The following is a 24,423-nucleotide window of genomic DNA, read 5'->3' on the forward strand; positions in this document are numbered from 1 at the left end:
TGAGGAAAGGCTTGCACCACAAAATCAGATGCATTCTTCTATTAATCAATCACAGCTGGGTGATTTTTGACAGCTGGAGCATGCTAGACCTAATTTGATTGTCTTGCACTTTTTCTGATTAATAAATTCTGCATAAGGGGAAACTTGATGGAGACAGTATAAAAGCAGATCACTTGCACAAAGTATAGGTGGGATGAAGGGGAAGAAAATAATTTGACATGTGCAGGTAAAGGAAAATCCGTGGGACTGTGCTCATACATACAAAAATTAGTTCTGTTTTGTCTGAGATGCTAATAAGACAGCATTTAAACTCTCAGGTATAAATTCCCCCAAAGAATACATGTTAAATAATCAGGGTATTTTATATGAGATTTCACATAGGCTTTGAATCTTTTCTGTATATATTAAGAACCTTTTTGATGGAAAGTAAGAGAAACATATGGCAAGGCAGGGCTCAGTATAAAATGTCATATCACTGCATTCATTCCCATGACCAACAAGATCACGTAGTCTAGAGCACAGAAAGATACTGAGCGTGTGAGAAATATAAATCAGAAGAACAGTAACTGACAGATATTCTCTTCCTTGTGTGATACTCGATAGTGAAAGTCTTGTCATTTGAGAATATTGGTGTTTCCACAGCTAAACAGTCTCAGATGTCACCTTGGAAGATCCCCACATTTGTCTTTGCCACTCATCTCCCTAAGGTGTTTGTTGTCGCTTCTGGGTGGATTGGAGGCTATTCTACCACTGAATATTGATGAATTGTATGAAAAAAACTAACCAGAAGTACTTTGTCCACATTGGTAACTTCCATGATACATTGTATTGCTGCTGTTAATTTTGGTCAAGCAATGTTATAATTGGAAAACTTTTAATTATTGCATCACTGAAGATGAACAGGACTATAGCGCTAACATTCAAACAGCAAAGACATTCAGAACTGTAGTAAGACGTGTTGGTACCTAAGTCTCGTCTCCCTCCCCCTTAAGAGTCTGAGGCACTTTCATTCTTTCACTATGAGAGAGAGGAAATGTAAATGTGGTAAACCAACTTCTCTTGATCTCATCTTGATATAGTTGTGGTCATGCCTGAGACTGTTGCTTTGAAGAAGATTGGTAAAATAAATTCCACTTTGTTCCAACAACAAATTTTCTCTGGGCCTTGATGGGACTGCCTTGTATATGACTGAAGAGCTCTGTGCTCATAGGAAAATAAATTCTACCGAGTATTGCATAACTATAGAACATTTTTGCGTTTTAGATCAGAAATGAATGCAACTAACTAAGAATAGCCAAATACTTCAGGGAGACTTCTTTGCCAAGCAATCTCTGAATGCAGTAAAGACAATACTGTTTTTTGTTTTGGAACAGAAAAAAGTGGTCCTACAAAATTGCTTGTGGTTGATATGTCCTGAAAATATTTTAATTTTTGGTAATTTTTTGCCTAATCAAAAATATGACTAAGGTTTGAGACCTTTCAAATGACTTTGTTGTTGTGGAAAGAAAAACACGTTTTAGAAAACATTGATGAAACCATTAAGATTACTTATCTTTCTTGCTTCCTGCAGGGTATCTTTTAGCTGCAGCATGATAAATATTTGAAGTTCCTAATTATAAAACAATGGAATTCTTTTAATTAATATTATCTCATGAAAAATGAACTTAACTAAAAGGGATTCATGACCCCTCAGTAATGTTAAAGAAGCAGACATTCTTCAGTTCCCATTCTTAATTTCTACTTCTCTCAGTATGCAAAAATTATTTTTTTTCCCGTTACGTATGGGGGATTCTTCCTGCTTTTTACAACTCAGAAAATTCAAAGATTACTAAGTCAGATTTAAAGTATCATTGCCTCCTGGCACTTCTACATTTAGAAACAAACCTGGAAAGCATTTGATATTGTTACATGTAAAAATGAAGCTCCTGAAGCATTTGAAGTCAAAGCTCAGTTTGATCCATTACTGTACTAGGCCAAAGTGCAAATATTCAGGGAAAAAAGTATTAGCTATATATATTCATAATTCTTTACTTTGTCTCCATCATTTAAGATAAACCCTCAGGGGAGTCAGTTATTTGAACACATTAGCAAGCTAATGCCATAGGCAAGAGTTACAGTATTACCCAATGGAGCTCATCCTGCTCCCAGGGAAGTTAAAAGGTATTTTGACATGAGCTCCCATAGAAAGAGTAGCCAGTACAATATTTGCGATTCCTGCAATAAACCGAGGAAAAATGCAAAACCTGTTGCTGCATGCTTGCTAAGTCTTTTACAAATATAGCGGATAAATCTTAAGAGCTGCTTTGTATACTCAAATATTTACATAAAGTTAGTCTGTTGTTTCTACAGATGTTGATGTAAGCATACTGAAAATAAATTATTTGAGGCACATAAAAGGACTCCAGTCCCCAACAGAGAAAGAAAACCATGATTTTCTGTATTAGAAATGCATGGAACTGATATGAATGGACTTAGGTTAGCATAAGAAGACCGTATCTGTTGTCAAATACTAGCATGTCAAGACCTTGATTGAATTACAGTTTTGTGTTTTTTGACATTTATGCTATCGATATATGGAACTCTGTGTCCTATTAACTCCATGTTTGCTTTATACTGAAAGCTCTTTTAAAGCTGTGCAAAGTCTTTGAAACATTGGAAGGATGCTCTAAGTAAAGAAGAAAGGGAAATAATGTCTGTGATGTGAGAGTTTTGCCTTTCATTCACCTGTGTTTTTTCTTGTTGTAAACATCCTTCCCATTATCACAATAACATTTTACCTTGCCTTCAGTTTTCACAACTCAGTCCATCACTAGTATCGTCCCTGAGTTTGAGTGATGGATGGCCTGTACATGGTGCTTATTGAGTGCTGTGCATTTTACACAGGACATGTCAATTAAGACCATGATGATTATAATATTTGACACTTACAATGAACTTAGTGTATAGGAAACATGAAATCAAGATAGCAAAATACCTACCTGCACATCAGTATTCAAAAAAGGAACAGGAAGTCATGTTATTCTCATAGGTTTTAATTTCTTCTATCTTCTTAAAGCAAGGATATTTAGTACAATTTATTGGAAGTCACTGCTTTAAAATTATTGTTTGCTCTTAATTATGTTTTTATTCTCTGCTTATCTAGCAATCTCCAGATATAGAAGATTTTTCTTTTCTTTTTGGTCTCCGTAAATATGTGATGACTCAATGTATGAGTAATGCTTTTGCTATGATTTTGGCATGATAATGTCTAATTTCTGAATCACTTGTTTAATGTAAGATAGGCCCTATGATAAATTAATTATATGAACACACTAGTATCTAGCTCCCTTAGGTAAGGATTACAGACACAAATTTGATCCTATTGTAGTCAGAGAGAGTCTGGGCCTGAATTCAGAGTTACATGGTGTTATAAGAGAAAACACAAATATACATTAGTAATCTCTGTGTTTTGCTAGTGTATTCCAAAGAGAAGTGAGACTAATACTTGATTGTCTTCACACCTTAATATTCTATTTTACAAGTGTAAGTGGGAAATGATCAAGGACAATAATAATAAATAATAAAAAAAAAAGCTACATCAGATATATGATGTAGGAATCGTTGAGAGATTAAATAGCAGTAAATCTGCGAGTTGAGTACTCTTACTTTCATTTTAATAGGCATGTGAAAATAAAATGTGGTGGGTAAGTTTATCCCAAATGTGCACTACGAGGCGGAGATTTTTCAGTCAGACTTTAGGAATCATAAATGCAGCTGTTTGCCTTTTGTTTGTTCTTTAGCTTATAGCATAAATGGAGTGACCCTTTGTAGTGTCTCAATGCAATTCAATTTTACTTTCCCTGATGCCCAAACAGTCAGTCATGACCAATAAGCAACATCATATTGTTATGTTTCCCAAACAACACCACATGAATTAAGATATTACTTGTAAGATTTTTGTACTTTGTAGTCCTAAATTGTAGTAATAGAGATGGTCTCAAGAAAATTCAGAACTTACTAAAGTGATTCAAAGTTCATTTGAACCACCTATTGAGATAATGTTCAATGTTGCAACAATGGCTATTAATAAAATTATATAAATTGCTGTGTCTGATGTTTGGTCAATCCTTGCAAAACTTAAAATGCATCTACATTGAATTTGTGATTAATTTGATTTTTAATGTAATAATGAAAACTATTGTTACTATTGTTATTATAGCCTTGGAGACAGTCTCAGCTATCTTTTGGTTGTCTTTTCACAGTTTTACTCTAATTTTGGTCTAGTATTTTGTTCTTAATTACTTGGAAAAGAGAACACCTCCATGGCTGAACTCATTCTCAAAGGTGAGTTCAACTTCCTGAATGAGTGATAGAGAAAATATTAAAACTTCAGCAATTATTGTTCATGACTTAATGTTCTAACACAAATTTTTAATCTTTATTTCTTGAATAAAAGACTTATTTTATCTTTACTCATCAAAATAATGGCAATTGAACTCTTGAAGATTAAGCAAGAGATTTCTTAATCTCTTGAATTAATCCCATTATTTCTACAAATACCCTACCTAATTTTAAATTATTCATACCTTCCCTTTTTATTATTGTTCTTCAGATCTCATAAACTGTTACTGTCCATCTTATAGTTTTAACCATGCTAATTTATACTTAGTTATCACTTTTCCTTCCCCAGGTTTTGAGATTTGTTTTGGCAGAATTTAAACAAATAAAATAAAAAGTGCAATATATAGAGCACAGTCATTGATTGCCTTCCAAGTAAATATGTATTATCATTAGTATGGCTTATGAAAAACAAATAGGTGTATATGGAGGGAGGTGATTTATATAAATAGATTAATGCACAGAGCTGTAAAAAGCAGTAACAAGATGAAATTATGAACAAGAAATTATAGGATGAATGTCAAGAAAATATATGGTCATGGCAAGTTATATGTTCGTATGCAGATAGAATTGCTGTACACTATCATTTGAATCAACTGACAGTGTAGTAGAATAGTATTAAATAATATGTTGTACAGAGTAACTTCATTGACAGAGGAAGATGACACAAGGGATAGGCCATTCAGGTCTCTTATCTATGCAGTTCACTGCCTGAAAATGAGTAATTGTCTCACAGCAAAAGACTTCTAATCCGCATACCAGGTTCAAACCATCTCTGGTTTAAGCAATAATAATTTAGCGGAATGTTTCTTAAGCAAAAATTTATCTTTTCATCTTAAATGATTAAAAAATAATCAAAATTATAGTTCAAGCATAATTCAGCTGTAATAATAATGCCAACAAAGACATCTTGAATTGTAAGCAAATCCTATTAAACAAGGATGTATTTACCTTGGATTAAAATGGGATATAATATGTAAGAATAGCTCTAGGAGATGATGCACTGTTTCAGACAAATGCCAGCAAACAAATATATGATCTTATTGCTGCATGTAATGTATATCAGATGAGGTAGTGAATATCACACCTTTCCACCATGTGCAATTCTTTAAATATTCTTACTTTTTTATTCCTGCGTTGGAGGTGGACAAATTACAACATTACTCTTTAGAAAAGCCTGCTACTACTGACAGGGAAAAATATTTCCTGTAGCCAGCTGGCGTCTAGTACAAAGCTGTATGAGTGCATACTCTTTCTTCCTTTGGAGTATGAGAGAGTATAATAGTGTTCGGGCACTAATTAACTCATTTAAACCTTGCCTTTTTTTTTTTTTCTTTATGACCCAGGTGCCCTCTTCTAGTTAAAAATAATCACAGAGAAATAACAATTTCAAAGATTTAGAAAAACGGTCTGCTATTCAGACAACCTCTGGTAACAACTCTTGCACAACCATGTGCCTGTGTGAGTGAGGATTACAATGGAAAAACTCTCTGTTATGACAGTTCTACATTGGCAGGAAAGTATGTGGCATTAACAATAAAGGTGTATTGTTTTTTTTTTCTTCTGCAGTTATAGAGAGAATTATGCATGTTTTTTTTCTTTGGTAAGAAGAGAGTTTTCTTAAATGTGTTTCCTCTGTAGAACAACTCAGCAATCCATGTATAAGTAACCAGACAATGCAAGAGACAGGGTTAATTTTTTATTTTTTTTTGACAAAAGTAAGTTTATAAGTAGGCTTAAGGAAATGCACTCCATTTGGGAATAATAATAATAATAATAATAATAATAATAATAATAGACCCAAGCCAGAAACCTAAAGATTGGGCAAAAAATTGACTTGCACATGCGAAATATTACCATGATATTGCTAGTAGCCACACAGATGAAAAAAGTGCCTCAAGCTGGTTGGTAAAGCGAGTGTACCTAGAACTCACAGGAGGACTGATTGCGGGTGCTTGGCTTTTACCATTCAGCATATAAGTAGCATGGAAATTTTACCTTTTTAAGATAAACTGATCTGAAAAGCTGTTATTGATCATCATTGTATTTTATTTGTAGGAACCAAAATTTCCCAAATTCTGGTTAGCAGATAGAGCGGCTTTCAGTGCTCTCATTTGCTCATGTGGTTTTCAGCCCTGGCAGTAAAATCAGTGGCTTCACAGAAGCCCCAGTATTCGCCCTCAGCGACTGTCCTCTTAAAGAGGAGTGGTAGTTTATCCAAGGTACTAAAATGTTCTGTTCTGTGCTGCTCCTCAGTGAATATGTTCCTTCACAAATGCGGTTATTATTTAAACCACACATTGCTTTTAACAAGGCAATGTTCTTAGGGAGAAGCAATATTTCACTGCATTTCCTGAGATATTTAAAAGAAAAAAAAAAAAAAAGATCAGGTTTTCAGACACACATGACCTTCTTCAGATTTATAGCAATTATATTTGTGATAGCCACCTTCAAGAAGGATCAGATAAGCACTTGGAACAATAGAAAAAATATGGTAAATACTGCACTCTGCAAAACTTTCCCAAACTGCAAAAAGCCAAGCAGCCTCTACCCCTGACACATGCTCTCAGGTCTCAGGGTTGAGTTAGAAGACCTTTCCCGCAAACAGCTGGGACAATGCAAAGCACTCACCATGAGTTTGCCAATACACTGACATTTCAGCTAGTCAAGTGGTGAGCCTGTTATTTTTAAAACTCTTGCAGTGACAGCATCAGTTGGTTCTTCTTCCGTTGTGAGCTAAGCCAGGTATGGTGGTAAAACAATGCCAGAGCCTGATTTCTCAGCTTTTTGTATTAGTGTGTTAAATCCAGAAAAAGCAGAAAATGATGGGGTTCGTGCAGACAACCATCGGGAACTTTGTGAGCCTTTTTATGCATTTCCCAGAAATGTCTTCTTTTAATCTAGTTGATTTGATCAAAATTAGATAAGCCCATCTTACTAAGACTTTATGTGTGAATGTTGGTTTCATGTAAATTATCTATCTGTATAAACCCCTAATACTTCTCTATGCATTGCTATCTTTCTAGATCTTTGCATAGTAATTTTTTCTTTCATACTAATGGTATCTACAATCAAACAACTATAACTGAAGTTATATTAAATACTTCTAACCTATTCACTTGGTAACTTAACCTATTAACTTGGTAATCTTAACACCAACCTGGGGGTACTCACTATTTTGTCTTGAATAAGCTCTGTAAATTCCTTACATGCATACCCAGGAAAATGGTTTCGTTATTCAGTATTTTCTGTCTTTCATTCCAGAAATGGTTCTCCGCTTCCTTTTCTTGGAAGTCTACCCAGTCTATTTGCAATACTTTTCTACGTTAATTTTAAGCTGGAATGGAAAATGGCTTGCATCTGTAGCAGAAGCCAAAACTGCAACAACTAAGACTACCGTGTCTTATGAAAACAATTTAATTTTAGATGAGTTTCTAGTGAATGCAAACCCACCCAGAATAAAAGGAAAGGATTGTATAATCAACAGTGGAAATGTTGATGAAGTGCTAACCAAAACGTGATCTCTTCAACCCTCAAGCATTCAGGTTACTGTCATTGGCATTAACAGGATTTTTGTTCACACATTAAGGAAAAACAAGTCTATAGAGCATTAGCAGCCATTACTACATATTAGTCCAAAATGAATAGTAACAGAAACTAAAGCAACCTTATGCTTTTCTTTCCCACAAGTGGTGTACAATCATTGCTAATAAACACAGAATAATACAGGAATGACCATTCACAACCTTATTCAAAATGTTAGTTTTGTATGTAAGCATGCTTGTTTCTCTGGTGAGATAAGCTTAATCTGTTCTGATGATCCTGTTCTGTAGCCCTACGCTTGTCAAGATTTCTGTAAATGTTCCATCATGTCGAATATGCATTTTTTAATTTTGAAAAAGTTGCTTTTGTTGTAGCCAGGGCTGTAAACCCAACATTTATAAGTCACCTCCTATCTTTTCTAAGAAGCAGTTTCTGCCTTTGTTAATGCACAAGGAATTTATATCAACAGAACAAAATCACGGGACTTGTATGTTCCTAGAGGATGAGGGCTAGAACTGGTTTTATTATCTACAGGTCAGGTTCAGAGATCTTCTGAAACATCCATGTGCATAGTTTACCTTAATACTAGAGATGATTAAAAAGAGTATGAAGAAAAAAAAAAAATCTTGCATAAGAAAAAAATCTACAGCTGTTTTAAAATCTCCATGGAAACAGAAATTATGATCATTCAGACCTTTAGAAATGATGAACATTTCAGTGTTTCAAGCTTTGGCCTTAATTCCAACTGAATCCTTATGCTGTCCTAATTCTGAGATCCAGGGTGTTCACAAGCAAGTGAAATCCATCACCATGAAATCTGTCTTAGAAGGCCCTTTTTTTTGGCTTCTTTTATAACATACTGTGGCAGGCAGGTGATGGAAGTGCAAAATGGAGAGTGGTCTCATACAGACCTCTCAATGTTCTGACATTATCTTGTCTCCAGACGAAATCTGCATCCTAGAATGAAGGATTGAATAGATACATTTTGCAGTTGCTTATTGGTGAGCCATCACTCAGTGATGTGGTAATGCTAAAGAAAACATTCAGTTCCTCCTAATGATCATTTTCTCCTGGGCAGGATATCTACTCGTACAGGAATATTTCCAGCCTTACCCTGCAATTCCTGGTAAATGAAATATTGTCACGCACACAGAGCTGAATCTCAGGTCAGGTGTGTTTCAAGTAACTAAATTTAACGCTGTTATTGTTGTATAGTTCTTATGTGCCTTTAAAGATAGAAGCTGGGTCTCAGGGCTCGTGGTGAAGGGCAGTAGCAACAGAGTGAACATCAGGCGGCCTGTGACAGGATTGCTGTGATGAGCCACCTCTGTTGGCAGGCTCAGCATGGGAGTCCCAAAGCAAACAGACACAGAAGGTAGGGAACAGCTTAATTCCTTTTGAATGACTGGTATGAATACTCACTAGAGGTGATTTTTTTAGGTAAACGTGTGTGTCTACAGAAACTGAAACAAACTTTGCAGGATTTAACAAACAGCTAAGAAATATTTATCTTACTTGAGGAAATGATACATTAATGTTTAAATGGCTTTTTTTCGTTAAGCGACTTGGTGACATAAGTGGCCAGACATAGCTATCTTAAACAATCAGAATTTGACAGTTTACAGATTTTCCCCCAATTAATCAAGTAGATTGTTGTTCACAAAAAATATATCTTAATCTGCTTTCAGTATTAAAAAACCTGCTAAGAATTTTTCCTGTGAAAAAAGGTCCAGTTTCTCTAATATCATTCTTTAGCACAATCTAATACTAGAATTATTTTATTAATATTATTAATATTATTTACTCATCTAAAAGTAGGATTTTGGTCTCAGCTGATCACATACCCTCCAGTTACAATCTGTAGGACAGATGGATGTTTTTACATGATGACTTGTCACACCCTACAAAAAAATGCAATACACGCTCTCTGGTGTGCTTGTTCCCTCCTTTGACTGGATGGGATCCAGATGATCAGTCGCATGTTTTTCTGCCTTTGACTTCCTTACATTAAAGGTAATCAATGCCATCTAAAGTGCACAGTTTTGTATACAGTTAAGCATGTATCTCCCCAGTTCTAGCTTTCTTTATTAAAGATGTTGTACAGTGCTGCTTGATGCTGTGCATTTACCTGAAAAGGTTCAGGCAAAAGAAGACCATAATTTAACTAAAAAACAAGATATCGTTTTTTGGAACAACAAGGTTATTCTCATAGATAATGACTGAATATCTGTATTGCATTTATACCATTGATTCAAGTTGCATAGTCTTCTAAAAATTTTAAAGCTTTCCCTCAACCAGATGAAGAGTCTTCTCTGTCTGTCTCTTTGATATGAATAGTTACAACAAATTGTCTTTCACAACGGGTACACATTCAAGCACTGCAGGAACGGGAAGGAAAGCTTGCAGAACCCTGTGGGCATCGCACAAGATTTTAGTAAAATATTATAAATTATACAGTCACAAGAACTGTGTGAAATAGTCTGAATCTCTAGCGAAATCAAAGTGAACATCGGGTATCAGAATTAATGATTTTTGTGAGAGTCCTGGGCTCATTAACACAAAATCAGATCATTAGCAGGAATTTCTGACTCTTTGCCTATCCTCCTTATCTTCTGTGAGAGGCACTTGTCTCCTCTTCCCAGCAATCCAAGTGACACTTACAGGCTTTTGTGGTGTTCTTTTTGTTGTTGTTGTTTTTAATAGGGGAATTACTGGAGCTAACTTAGGAGGTTGTTGGCCCTAGGAAATACTCTGTGGAATATTGCACTCTCAATCCTTTCCAGTCAAAGTGATAGTATTGTAATTTAGGATGGCAAACAAAGTGTGAGCCACAAGTAGTCTGGAAAAGTATTCAACTGAACTGTTTAGCCTAGCAGAGAAAGGTGATAAATGCATGCTCGTTATGTGTGTCACCCTGTTAAAAACTACTTTTGTGCTTTATAGTATGATATCAGGTACAGTGAAGCCTAAACGAAATGTTTTCTGTAAGTAAACAGAGAGAAAAAGAAAAAATATATATCCTTTGCTAAGTCCAAAGTTCAACATATACTGATTTTGATTTTTGAAAAATATAACTATCATAGAAAATAAATGTGAAAATTAATAGTGAAAATTAATTTCTCATTTCACTTCCAATATGTGAAAAAAAATAATGAAATACTAATACCGATGCAGAAAATAAATGGAGGATTTTAGATAATTCCAAGAGATTAGGGTTTCATCTTTTTTTTATTACCATTAAATACTAAACAGCCTCTTAAAATGAAAAAAAAAAAAAAAGAACTTTTGCTTGTTTTTCCTCTGTATTCTCTGTTTCAGCTCCTCTTGCAATCAAGTTTAGGAGATTTGTTACTAACAGGTTCATGAGAACTTTTGTCTCCTTAAAAAAAAAAAAAAAAACAGAGAGAGAGAAATGTGAACACAAAGCATTTTCAGTGTCTGCTTTTCACAGCTGATGTCCTTTCATTCCATAACTTTATTTGCCTGAAAGTCCCTGTTGACCAGGTTTCACGCTGTGGTTTGCTTGAAAATTATGGAATATTCACACTCTGAATGTGACTCTAGAGACTTGTATTTTTGTGCACGCACTCACATCCACTGCAAAGAAAAACCTCCACTGACTCTAGTAATAAATCACCATATTACAACCATCAGGGCATTTAATTTACAACTCAAATCAATTGGGACTTGCTGATGCTAGACAGTAATATACTGTCAGTTTAAAAACCTGGATATTGCAGCTCAATGCGGATGGGCTGCCAGTCAGCAGAGTGACAAAGCGACAATTTATGGTTTGTAAAAATACGGCAGATAAATTGCAAGAAAAATGCACTGACTTCAGCAGCATAGTGTGTGCAATATGTTTGTGCTGAAAGGACTGGGAAAGGTGGGAAAAAAATACCTCTATGAAACTGAAATATTTTATTCACTTTAATATATGCTGGTTTAAAGGATCTGTTTAATGATTGAGACATTTAAAGAAAAGTAGTAAAACAAAATGTATATACTGGATATTGTCCTGGATAGTCATCTGACGTAAATGGATGTAACTTCCCTAGAGCTCACCTGAGCTGTATGGAAGGGTGATAAGCGCAATGCAGAGGGTGCAGATGGATACAGTTCATGCTGCAGGCTGCTGCTATTGCAAGAAAATAGCTAGGGGTTTATAAGAAGCAGGATAATTCTTCTTATGGTAAAGCAACATGAAGAAAACAAGAGAAACAGATCTGTACCTAGACAAAGGCTTAATATCTCAAATGTCATATGGTCAAAAAGAGGAACAGTCCTTTTGCACTCTTGCAAATGTTTTTCTTCTCGAACTGAAAGAAAAAGTGTACATACGGCTGCTACTTCCACTGTACCTCAGTTTTGGACAGGAACCCCATATAACTTCTGGTTTTCTGACCTTGGTGTTTTGTTGTTGGCATTATTGGTGGGGTTTTTATTTATTTATTTATTTTATTTTTAAGTCTGTCTGGAAATGTAAAAATAGTTTTAAAAAAACTGCAAGTTTTCTCCATACCAGCACTGGCCAGGCCTGGACAAATGGCGTCAGCCATAAGATGGCCGAATCACATCACTGCATGTGATTTATTTTCATGAGATTTTCTGCCTCTTCCCTCCTTAGAAACAATTTTGAAAGAAAAGAATTTATTTGCTTGTGCATTTATGAAAAGGTGAAATGTTGAAAATATTAATGCGTATGGCATGCAAATTATGAAATATCATGTATAGTGAGTATGTATAAAGCATTCTTTAACCTAATTTGTAGGAAACTGATTTTTTTAAAGTGATCTATAAATAGGAAAAGGAGGCAAATTTGTCAAATACCACTTAATTGGTGTATTTTTAAACAATGAACAATCTAGTTAGCTTAGAAAAATCAGCAACCAGAGTTTATATAGAGTCATTTTTATATTACCTCTTGGAGTATACATAATTCACATCCTAAACACATATTCAGCTGCGTTGTACATTTTTAGTGCTGTTCTGGTCTATTGCATACTGTAATTAATGTGCATTTTCTTTTTTTGATTGAATTCGACTGCCTTCAAAAGCTATTAGAATATGAAGTCCCCTACTACACTCTCCAAACAAAAGAATATTAAAAAGCACATTAAACAATTCTTGCTGTACACCACCCCACTGTAACTCAATCTTGACCCTCAGTGTTATTTAGTTTCTAAATTAGAATAGGAGGGTTGTTATTTTGTACTCATATCTTTTCAAGGGTTAGCCATTATCCTGAAATTCTCAAGTCTGATGACAAGAAAAATGATTTTTTTCACATGAGCTATTTCTGATAAGACTGGTGGTCATAGAAAAGTCACTATATAGCTGTTGGAAGTGGCACAGGGAATTATGTAAGTGGCATAGAAGTGGAATTATATGAACTCCTTTAATCCAGGAGTATTGTCATCATTTACACATTAGGACACGGTAAACTATTTAGCTGTTATTTATTGAAAATATTTATACTTTTTTTTTTTTTTTTTCCCAGAATGGTCATAAATCCTCAAGATATTTGAATCATTACCCTAACTGCATAGGTAAGTAACATGGGGCTCATGAGATTTAAGTAAATGCTTAATGGTCTCACAGTGACTCCAAGCAAAATGAAAAAAATACTATGTCATCTGACTACTTCTAAGTGCAGTAGACATTTTTCTATCATGAAATGGATTGTAATTGACAGCATTTTTCAATAACAGATTAAAGGACCTTCATTCTTCAAAGACTTATCTAGGTAGAAGTCATGATAAATATGTAATCCAGAAGCTCTCGAGGTCCAATAATTCTATTTTAAATCTTATAACTCTTTTTAAAACATTCAGTATTCCCCAAATTCCAAATTAAATTCTAATATGTCTTCTGCCCAGACACAGTCTTGCATTTCTACTGAAGCCAATTCTTGCTGGGGAAAAAAAAAAAAAACAAAAACAAAAACACTGCTGATTTGTATTTTTGAATGCTTGTATATTTATTTTTTTATTATATATTTTTTATTTCAGAGGGAAAAAACACATTCAATAAATTCACATGAATCAGGGATATCTGAAATACAGATTGAAGGTTTTTTTTTTCTCTCTCTGTTTTTCCTTATTCAGCTAAGTAAAGATTTCTACTAGATGTTGCTGAACATAGTCATTAAGAGTTAGGGTTTTAAAAAAATCCAGTTTCACATCAATACTGGTCCTTTCTATTGTGAAATTACTTTTTCTACCTCATTTAATGTTAGAAACTTGGCAATCATTATGCACTTTTATTTTTAACTTCTTTTTTGATAGATGCATGTGTGAAAAACTTGAAAATTACAAAGATGGTTTTGCTGCTTACTCCGTAGTAAGCTGCTGCTTTTTAGTTTGCAGGAAGATGCTGAAATAATACAACAAACTACAAAACTTTCAGTAACTTATAAATGAATTCAAGCATTTGTCCCAACCTGTGCAGGACATTATGTGCACAGCTGAGACCTTCTAGGGATCAGCCAAGCAGGGTAAGTAGCCCACCTAGTAGTAAGGAGCTCATTAAGGGACATTATAAACGGAGCTTGAGGAGAAGGGAGGTTTTCCTTCCTTCCTCCCTCCCTCCCTGTTTAGTAGCTGCTTTTTGTAAGAGCGTATCTAGGAATTACTACAGAAGCTGCACTGCATGAAAGGATGTAAATTTTTTGCTTATAAAGCCTTGGTGAAATGCATCGGTCTGTGCTATCAGAAGTGTGGTTTATCTGTTCTGAACTTCTATTGTGAACTAGTAGATGAGGACTTTTGCTTATTTTCCTCATGAAATTAGTAAGTCAGAAAAGAAACATAATTAGTGGATCAACTCCTTCTAAATGTTGTTTAGGGTGAGATTTAGGACTATGGAGTCAGAAAACAAAAACTTGAAGCTACAGAATAGAGGCTGGCTGTCATAGGAATGGCTTGGGTGCTGCTGTTTGGTTACTGCAGGCCCCCATTTACACCTGGGAGGGCAAAACACCCTGTGCTGGACTGGTGGAGCTGCTCAAGTATTGCAGGCCAAGGTATTGATGTAAGTTCTTAAAAATGATAAAGGAAAAATGTTTGGCATAATATAACAAAAGGTGAAAGAGTCAGTCCTTTGTTTGATAAAGTAAGGATATATCTCCTGTCAGTCAGTTGGCTATTCTTCTCTTGATTTTTTTTTCTGCAGCAGGTAACTATAACTTCCTCATGGTTGCATAGCAACTGAACCATGACCGCATTAGTGTTTAGCGGTAATTATAGCTTTACTGAAATTGTTTCAACAGAAATAAGTCTTCTCTGCCCATCTTTCCTCCCTTCCCTGCATGTAGGTTATTTACCGAGATTTTGGCTTCCTCTTTGAGATGAATGGCTATCAGGCCGAATAAAAATTAGCGGCTGTGCAACACCTCATTAATAAAGCAGGTCTGTTGTGCTCTATAAGTGATAAATGTGTAAAGCTTCCCAAATGGTGAGGGTACAGACAATCCTTTGCTCATCTCTGTATACACATATTAATGGTACAGCCCAATTAAAATTTACATGGGTATCTCTGAAGGCTGCCATTCCAAGTATCAAGAGGCATTTATGTCTCTAACTTGCAAAGTGGAGAGCGTTAGTAACTGATATTGTTGAATTATCAGTTGTCCCTGGAAACAAAAGGCTTTCCAGGATCTGTGCATAATGATGAATTTTAAAACAAAGTGCACTGCTAATATGTATTACTTTATCCTCCAGTTAGATTCTGTAATTTAAAAATTTGCATTGTGGAGGCATAGTCTTTCTCCTAAGTGGATACAACTTTCACTGCATTTTGAATTGTAAGCAATCAGACTTTTAATAATGTTGTCCTGATATGGATGAGACAATCTCTGCTGTGAACTTTCATTTCTGCAGCCTCTCTCTACTCCAAAACAATACTTTGCAAGACTTATTTAAACTTTTTAACCTGAAGACTTAATTGGCCTGCCTTTTTCTCTACATTCCATGCATTATCTTACGTAAGATGACAAACATCTCAATGGGCTAGGTGAAAAATACCAACAGTATCCTTACAGTTTCTATCTACATCCACCTGTAAGATTCTTAACTTATGGAAAAACAGTACTAAAACTTGTTAGGATCATTTCACAGAAAGAACAAAATGGTATTACAATAGCAGCTGATGTATAACACAAGAAAAATAAGAATAAAATATTTTAGTACCCCTTATCTACCTGTTCATCAATAACTTTTGCTGAATCAGTCACTAAATACACAACAAATTCATACTCAGAACGTTTCACCAACCTCTTCTTGAAGATAGAGCAGTACTTTGAGGTTGTATCCTACATTCTCCTGCATTCAAAATGAGATAACAGTAGGAGGGCTTTTGTCTGATTCTAGCTAGCAAACTGTGCTAAATATCTTCCTTGACTGAACATGGCTTTTCAGTCAGATTTGCAATATAATTTGAACTAAAAGAGAATACTGGTGTAACATACTATTTACTGGACTGTTTTACTATACCACCTCTAATGTGACTGGTATCAGGAAAACAGATTTTTCTTCCCTTGCCCTTCTTTAATTAGTGATGAGCTTGATTAGGACTTAGAAACACAACAAGTAATATTAAAGTCAGTATGTTTCTCTCTTTTTTCATTATCAGACTTTGAGTAGAAAAAAGGAATAAAATGATTGGTAATGCACCTGGAACCCTTCTTATTTTCAAGTTGATTGATACTGCTACTACTTATGGTAGGGTTGGAAGGACAGAGACGAATGCTGCAATCCACTCAATAAAATTATGCAACTAATGCATAAGTAACAAATTGGCTGCAAATGTGCTTAAGTAAAAGCAGACCTTTTCTTTTTATTCATTGGTGTACATAAATTTGGAGGAAAATTCAAATCTCTGGCAGCAGTAATACATCATTTTTATCTTTGTTTCCAGTGTCCTACAACTGTACAGAAAGGAGCTCTGCCTGAGGTGATATAGAGCAATACAAAGAATGTGCTATAAGCATAAAGTGGAAATATAATTGCTCTCTAATCAAAAAGACATTTTTGATGTCTTTCTCTATAATTATATTACTCCTGAAAGAAAAAAAAATGTGTAAACATCAAATCCAGGATTGAGCATGGTTAAAAACCCCCACAGGAGATACTTTTCATGAGACTCTCACTCCATTTAAATAAAAGGTAGTATATATCTCAGTGAGGAGCAGAGCTCAAGATAGACTCATGAGGGACACTGCTGACTAAGTAGATTTTGTGGGCTCAGAACAGCAATCTTATCTGTATAAATGGGTCTTTTGATTTAAGATTGATGCATAATGGAAAACCACTGTGCTGGGTGCCTCTATAAAACCTAATTTTCGTTAAGGATTCTGGCTCACTCTTTGGTGTTTTGTACTGATTCACTTATTTTGTTTAAAATGTACTCCTCAGTAAGCAATTCCATTCTGTCTGACAAATGCCGCAAAATCAGAGCACAGGGACACCTTTTCTTCTGATCAGTGTCTTACTAGACAGTATGTGTTATCTGACAAATAACTGCATAACCATGGTTTAATCTCTTCTTTGTCAGTGTGTTTTATTTTTTCCATAATGCTTTGAGACTCAATTGCTCTCTCCTCTATGTCCATTACTTTAATCTACTACTGCTGTAACTATGCTTTGCTTTTGTTTTCCAGGATCAGGGTAGATCAAAGGTTAGTTTTCCTGAACAAGGAAATACTAAAGTGTTCTTAAAAATAGAAAAATCAAGGTAGAGCTCTAGTACATCAAGTTCATACTTCTATCACAGACATCACTAGCAAATTCCTATAGATTTAAAAAGTAAAGCAAAAACACTTTTCTCAAACAGTTGTGTTCTGAGAAGGAATAAGTTTTCTTGAAACTTGGAGCAGTCACTTTTTATTCTGAAGCACAAATATGAACCTTAGCAATCATGCTTGAGAGTCAAAGATATACAGAATAATAAATGTACAATTCAGTTGTGGTACCTCGCTTTTATCCTTTACTTGTACGTCAGTTGGAGCCTAGTTTTCAGTCCAAAGTGCCAAGTTCTTTTTTATGTACACTGTTTGATTTTTTTTTTTCCTTCGGTGTTTTTCTGCTCAGTCTCACAATGCTGATTTGCTGAGGTCTTGAACTCCTGCTGTTTTCTGTAGTTGACAAGGCTAATCCATACAATTCTTCTATACATACTAGTGTTAAAGGAACAATCACTTTCCTCTTATCTTTACTACCATGTAAACTCATCATGGAGACTGAGTTGATAAGGAAGTGCTGATTCGTCCTTTACTTTGGATATCAAGGCAGAGACCCTTAAGTGATGCACAGTAGGTTTATCTTAGAAATGCAATGAAGCTTGCTTGGGTTTTACTAGAGAGGGATGTAACCCATATCCCAATTAGCTGTTTATTAAATGAGGTGCTTCATGGAGCTCGCTGCTGTGCTAGGATAGGGACATTGGTTTTGACAGCAGTAAGAAAACCTTTTCAAATACAAAAGTTAAGCTATGGTTAAAGAACATTGCCTCTGATTGACTAAACTTTGGAGAAGAAAAGCAGTGTCTTACTGTGGTAGAAACTGTTAAACATGGTTATAAATACTCTGCATAGATTAATAAAAGATTATCTTGATAAATTTTAATATTATTTCAATGTGAAAATTAATTATAAAACTAAAGTCCTATTCAATCAGAAAAATGGAAGGATACCTTACACGAGCTAATGTTTTTCTACTGTCTTCCTGTAAATGTCCAGAAATACAGTGGATTTTGCTTACTTCATATGAAATCTAGAGGAAATAACATACATGAGAGAGGTATTAAAGTGGAAATCAGAAAAAGAAACTGTTTTGGCTACTGCGTTCTCCTCTCTTGATTCTTCATGCAATAATGAGCCCCTTTTCAGTGAAAATAGGCATTATACAATAATACAAACTGACAAGAGAGCTGTAATAATTATGCAGGATTTGAAAGGCCTCGCATACTCAGATGACAGGGATATAAAGGAAATGCTATTTAATGCTATATATCATGATTTTATATTCAGGATAAATGAATAATTAACGATGATGGAACAGCTAATGCATGCATCTTTGACCACAACAGAAAGAAAATTCCTAATGCAGATCTCAGAACCAAATTAGACTGAAGAATGCACAATGCACTACTGACTTGCACATCAAAATGTTCAACACGTTAGATTTTAATAGGAGTTGTCCAAGTTAGTGACTATGTTAGTGACTATGAAGTGACAAGTCTATGACTATTAGTGACAAGTTAGTGACTGTGAAAGTTCTAGCTTCTCCTGGTGAATGAACATCTGTTGAAGTCTGATGCACCATAGTTACAGAAAATGTTACCTACAATTTTTAATATTTTCAGTGTTTTTCTCTTTGTAAAGTCACACAAATGCCTAGACAGAAGGGAACAGGAAGATCTAGCTAGATCTCCATGCCACTGATGCTGTTACGCTTTGGTTATTTTTTTTTTCCTGGAATTGTTCTTATATTCTTAATATACATTGTATATTGTTAATATACATTGTTTAAATATCCCAAATTCACCCAACTATGATTAATGACTTTTCAGTTAAAATGCTTTTTCCTAATGTGTGAACTTTATGTTCTTCAAGATTACTATTACAAAACTGTGGTAAAACAAAAATCAAATTAGAGTAGTACAGATGATTACTGCTATAACCACCTTTTTATGTATGGGGGAACCATCCTGTGTGGTTTTTGTTGCTTTTCCACTTCTACATATTTATACCTTAGTATGGTAGGAAAACTTGAGAGTAGTATATCCATTGAGGCTGTAATAATGCTGAGTGGGCGAAATAAGTCCCTCGAGTATCTTGAGCTTAATACATCCATGAACTAAGTTTACCTCTTTTTTCCCTCTGAGGCAAACCACTCATGACTTGAATTGGCTGAAATCCACTGAAATCTGTAAGCCTTTTCTTCAACACCATCTATGATCAGATAATTATTCCATATTTCTGCTTTGGAGCTGTCTTTTAATGGAGGGCACAGAATTCTACATTTACCTTATTATATTTCCTTTATAGATTACTTTTTCAAGTCCATTTTGAATTCTTATCACTTTTATTGGAAGTGCTGAAGCTGTTTCTCAGGTGGATGACATTTACAACTTTCTGTTCTGTTGTGCAAAATCGTTATTCAGAATATAAAAGAATTCAACTAGAAACAAAACTGTAATGGATCCCACTTGAAAAGTCTTCCTAGCTTCTCTAACAGTTACTAGCTACAGTTTGAATTTAGATTTCCAGCCAGCTGTGCATACCTTATTTCACCCAGTTATATTTCTTCCCTTCACTTAGAAAAATGTCATATGAGACAATGTCAAATATCAGATTGATTTGACTGGATTTGTCCTTGAGAAATCTTTTTCAGTTACTTCTTAGCTTAATTTCAAAGGAAATTAGGCTTCTGCAATCACACTGTGTCTGTTCTTCCTGATTAATAACCTCTTTTCAACCAAATTTGACATTGACCAGAGGGATAGAAATCTCAAATATAATTAAATCTCTGTGCACTGCAGGGAAGTAGGCAGCTAGGTAAATGAAAAGTGCCTTTTATAAGATAAAGACTGAAGATTCAACTCATCCAGAGACTAGAGAATCCATATAGGGAAGATGTTACTAATTGCCTGACCTTGGAGAAGTTTCACTGGGTGCTCAACATCTTATGGACACCATGAGCCATAATAGCAGAGTGTTATTCTATATAAGAGAAAAAACATACTTCTGATCTTATCCATGTTTGAGTGAAATACCTCATGTTTTAGTACTTTCTTCAGGCATCAAGGTTAGTGATAGGTTTATAACTTTTCTGAAGTTTATATGACTGTTTACTCTTTATTTCTCTTGAAAGTTACCTTGCATGATTTTTTGCAAAGAGTTAGTAATGGTTCAGAGACCACTTCTGAAAGTTTCTTAATGATTCTAAACAGGAATTTTAGCAAGCTGTACCAATATAAATACAATTCATATTCATATGTCTGAAATGTTACTTTATTAGCTTGTCTTTTCCTGAGAATTAATTTTGCTATCTGATTACTTTATTTCTATGAAAGCTAAACTAAGGAAGTTGTCTCTCTTCATATATTGTCTATTATGTACATAACCAAACATGGACAGAAAAAATACTCTTCTGCTTTCCTTCATTTTCAGGAATTGTATTTTGTTGCTTTTTATGTCTCTAATGTTCTTTACCTACATTGCAGCCATTACTCTTTTTACTTTTCCTTCGGTAGACAACTATTTCCATTTACTACTGAATCAAAGAAGAATTAAAGAATTCTTCTTGACTTTCAGACTAATAGTGAGGCTTTGATGCAGACATACCTCTGAATTGTGGTTCTACCATGTGTTAGTGTAAGTTCTCCATTATTCCTTTTACAGTCGATACTATATTGATTGGCTAACGCAGGGCTTGAGATAGAAGATTAAGAGGCAAGTCTTGATGCTATACAGATTACAGTTTACTTAGATATTCAAATATTTTCCAGATGTCTTTTGTTTCTCTAAATGTTAGTTTCTGTGGGTGGAGTAGAATTCAGTTTTAAGTTTATCAGGGTTTATAACAGCTATGTCAGGGATCAGTACAAACTTAAATAATAGTTACCTTATATCTATCTTCAGAATATGCACATATAACAATGAAAAAATAACATTTCTGCTTACACAAATTATGTTTTGTGCAACTATTCCCTTAATACTTGCTTTGTTATTACTTGTAATCTACAATAGAAAACAAAATGTACAAAAGTAAAAGGTATATTAATTTGTTTTATTTCTAATATCTTACCAAGACCAAAAAATACAGAAAGAAAAATGTACTTATTTTTGTGTATTTCTGCTCAGTTTTCTGATGGCTGAAGAAAGTTGTCTGCATAGCAAAAGGGCAGATGGAGCTGGAAAATTAGTCTGCAGAGCATGGCTAGTAGTGCAAGCTGCAGATCAGAATCACATGCTGTTAAACTGTCCCCAAGTCCCTTTCTTGCTTTATTTTACAGTCTGCTGAAAGATGCACAATTCAGGAAGGAGTTCTGGCAGTTTAAATTAACACAAGCAGAAAGAAATCCTTTAATTTTGCCTAGTTAAGTTAGCTGCTTGTGGTAAATATTTTTCTTTCATCCCACCAAAATGCCTTTGGTTTTGCTCATGGAAGGTCTTTACTATATTGCCCTAATTAATAAATAAAGCTTAAGATAATGAATGAGGGAAAGAAAAAGCAGCTTAACTTTTCCATAAAAGTTGACAACATTGACTATACATACAAAAGTGTTCTAATAAACTGGCTTCAAGAGGCAATCAAAAGATATTCCTGAACTCCTAAAACTATACCAAGTCTCTGTCTCTGGTAGACAAAAGCAGGGATCCAAGACTTGAGTGTATTCCTGAGACTGAATAGCCTGCTTTTATTTTCAGTTTTGGGTTGCATTTCCTTGTGTACATACAAATTCATTAGGTTATTACTGAGGTTCCCAATTTATATTGTTGCTTAGTGAATGGATGGTCTTGCTACTTCAGGGACTTGGGCAAGGTAATTCTGTACTTAGGTATTATTCATAATGACATAGATAGCATGGCCAAAGTATGTCAGAAATGGTAGGGACAGTTTAATTTGTCAACTCCAGTTCCTGTTTACTACAGGTACCACATCATGCAATCCATTTCAGAACTGATAGAGTTTTTCCTTAAATGTAGTTCAACTAAGGGGGAATTTCTGACAGAAAATTGCCCAATGCCTGCAAAATCAGCAGTTTTCTACTTCTTCTTTCCCTTTTAAAAGACTAATATTCTCACATATACTGTTGACAGCAAATTCCCCACCAACCCTTCTGCTGATTTTTTTATTGTCCTTATTTAATAGCTAGCTAGATAAGAGAGCATAGCAAACTCAGAACTATTAATTTAGAGTACATAATGGTATCTCCATTTCTGATTGTAGGCTGAGGAACCACACTATGCATTTGAATGTACAAATCATTTTAGGAAATCCTTAATTATCCAGAAATTCTTTAACTGTAGTTATTTGAGGTTAAAATCAGAAGTGCACGCATCGGTAAGATGAATCCAAGAACAAGTTGTTAAAGTTCTGAACTTGATGGCCTTTCTACAACCTTAGTTAATTCTAACTTTTGGAAACTGCAGTCTATCTGGTATGTTCATACTATCCTGTAATACTTGCAAGTGTAGAATAATATTTATATAACATTCTGAGAAACTACTGATGGAAGAATACTTCTAGTTATCAGGCTTTTCAAAAGTCAAGGAGTAATCTTGGTACCTTCTTGTGTTTTTTTCCAGTTGTAGATAGCATATTGACATCAGTTACCTTCAGCTGGAACTGTTGCTGCTATGGAAGAGTTTCTTATTAAGTGCTTGAGAAGAAACCTTGAAAAGAAGTCAGACTTAAAAAAAAAAAAAAAAGTTTCTGTTTGGTTCCACTTGCTTTCTAAATGCAGAATTTCTATTACTGAATCGCACACACACAAAAAAAAAAAAAATGGAAAAAGATGTTAAGACTCCAGCAGATATGATTCAGTTTTATCCCTGATAAATAGAGCTGCGTTAAAAATACACAAGGAAGTGAATGAACTCTTTCCTTTTACTGATTAGAGGTGTGACTTATCTTATTCATCACAAATGAGTGTTAAATTTGTTTTTAGCACAGCTTTATAAAATGATCCTCTTTGTTTACTTACCAGTAGTAATCTAGGCCAGACTTCAGTGATAATGAGAACTCCAACTAGATGACCACGCTTCTGGCAGAATATCACGCATTTATTTGTACAAATAACTTCACCTACAGCAGAACCTTTTAGATATTCATCAGTAAAACAATTGTTTCCATATATACAGAAAAAAAAAGGCAGCAAAACCAATGAAATGCAGTTTTATTATACTTAAGCCAGTTCTCCAAAGAATATTAACTTTTTTTCCACTATTTGATCAGTTAAAACTACAGTAGCTAAAGTGTAATACTCATTACTAAATATTAGAAGGAATTAGATTGGGAAGGCTTTTTCAACATGAATTTGCCATACTTGCATTCAGCTGGCATTGTTAATCTTTATTTACTTCACTATGCATGTACATATATTTGTATACATACATATTTATCTGCTTGCGTAAATATATTAGTTGTATTTATAGAAGCCATATTAAGGGTAAGCCATATGATCAGGCTGATAGGAATGTGGCTTGGCAGGATGCTGGTAGCATCCACTCCTTTCACAGTGGAATTGCTGCTCAGCCTCTGCCAAGTTTCAAGGTGTGATTGAATGGACGGAACATGCTGTGGCTCAGCAGATATAATGTGCTGTTATTTGGGGAGTTCACTGTTGAATTTGTTTTTTTAAATCAGCAGCTATTCATGCATGGATTCAGTTGCAGCATCCCATGTCTTAAATTTTTACCTGGTAGGGAGAATTCAGGACCTAATTTATGGAACTAAAAGGAAGAGAAGAATCAGTCCTTGCCCTCGAATGAAAACC

General features: G+C 34.7%; 1 protein-coding gene across 8 annotated transcripts in view; it reads left to right on the forward strand.

Annotated features, from left to right (window-relative positions):
• The window catches only part of LOC308196094 (uncharacterized protein), a 596,499-nt gene that overhangs the window by 120,843 nt on the left and 451,233 nt on the right, over positions 1-24,423 (forward strand). For all 8 annotated transcript variants that reach the window (XR_013952064.1, XR_013952065.1, XR_013952066.1 and 5 more), the window contains exon 3: positions 13,421-13,469. The gene's annotated coding sequence lies outside the window, so the exon portion shown is untranslated. The remainder of the gene's footprint in view (positions 1-13,420; positions 13,470-24,423) is intronic.

The sequence above is a fragment of the Anser brachyrhynchus genome (genome assembly GCF_964034855.1).
Source record: "Anser brachyrhynchus genome assembly, chromosome: 5".
In the NCBI taxonomy this organism is placed as follows: Eukaryota; Metazoa; Chordata; class Aves; order Anseriformes; family Anatidae; genus Anser; species Anser brachyrhynchus.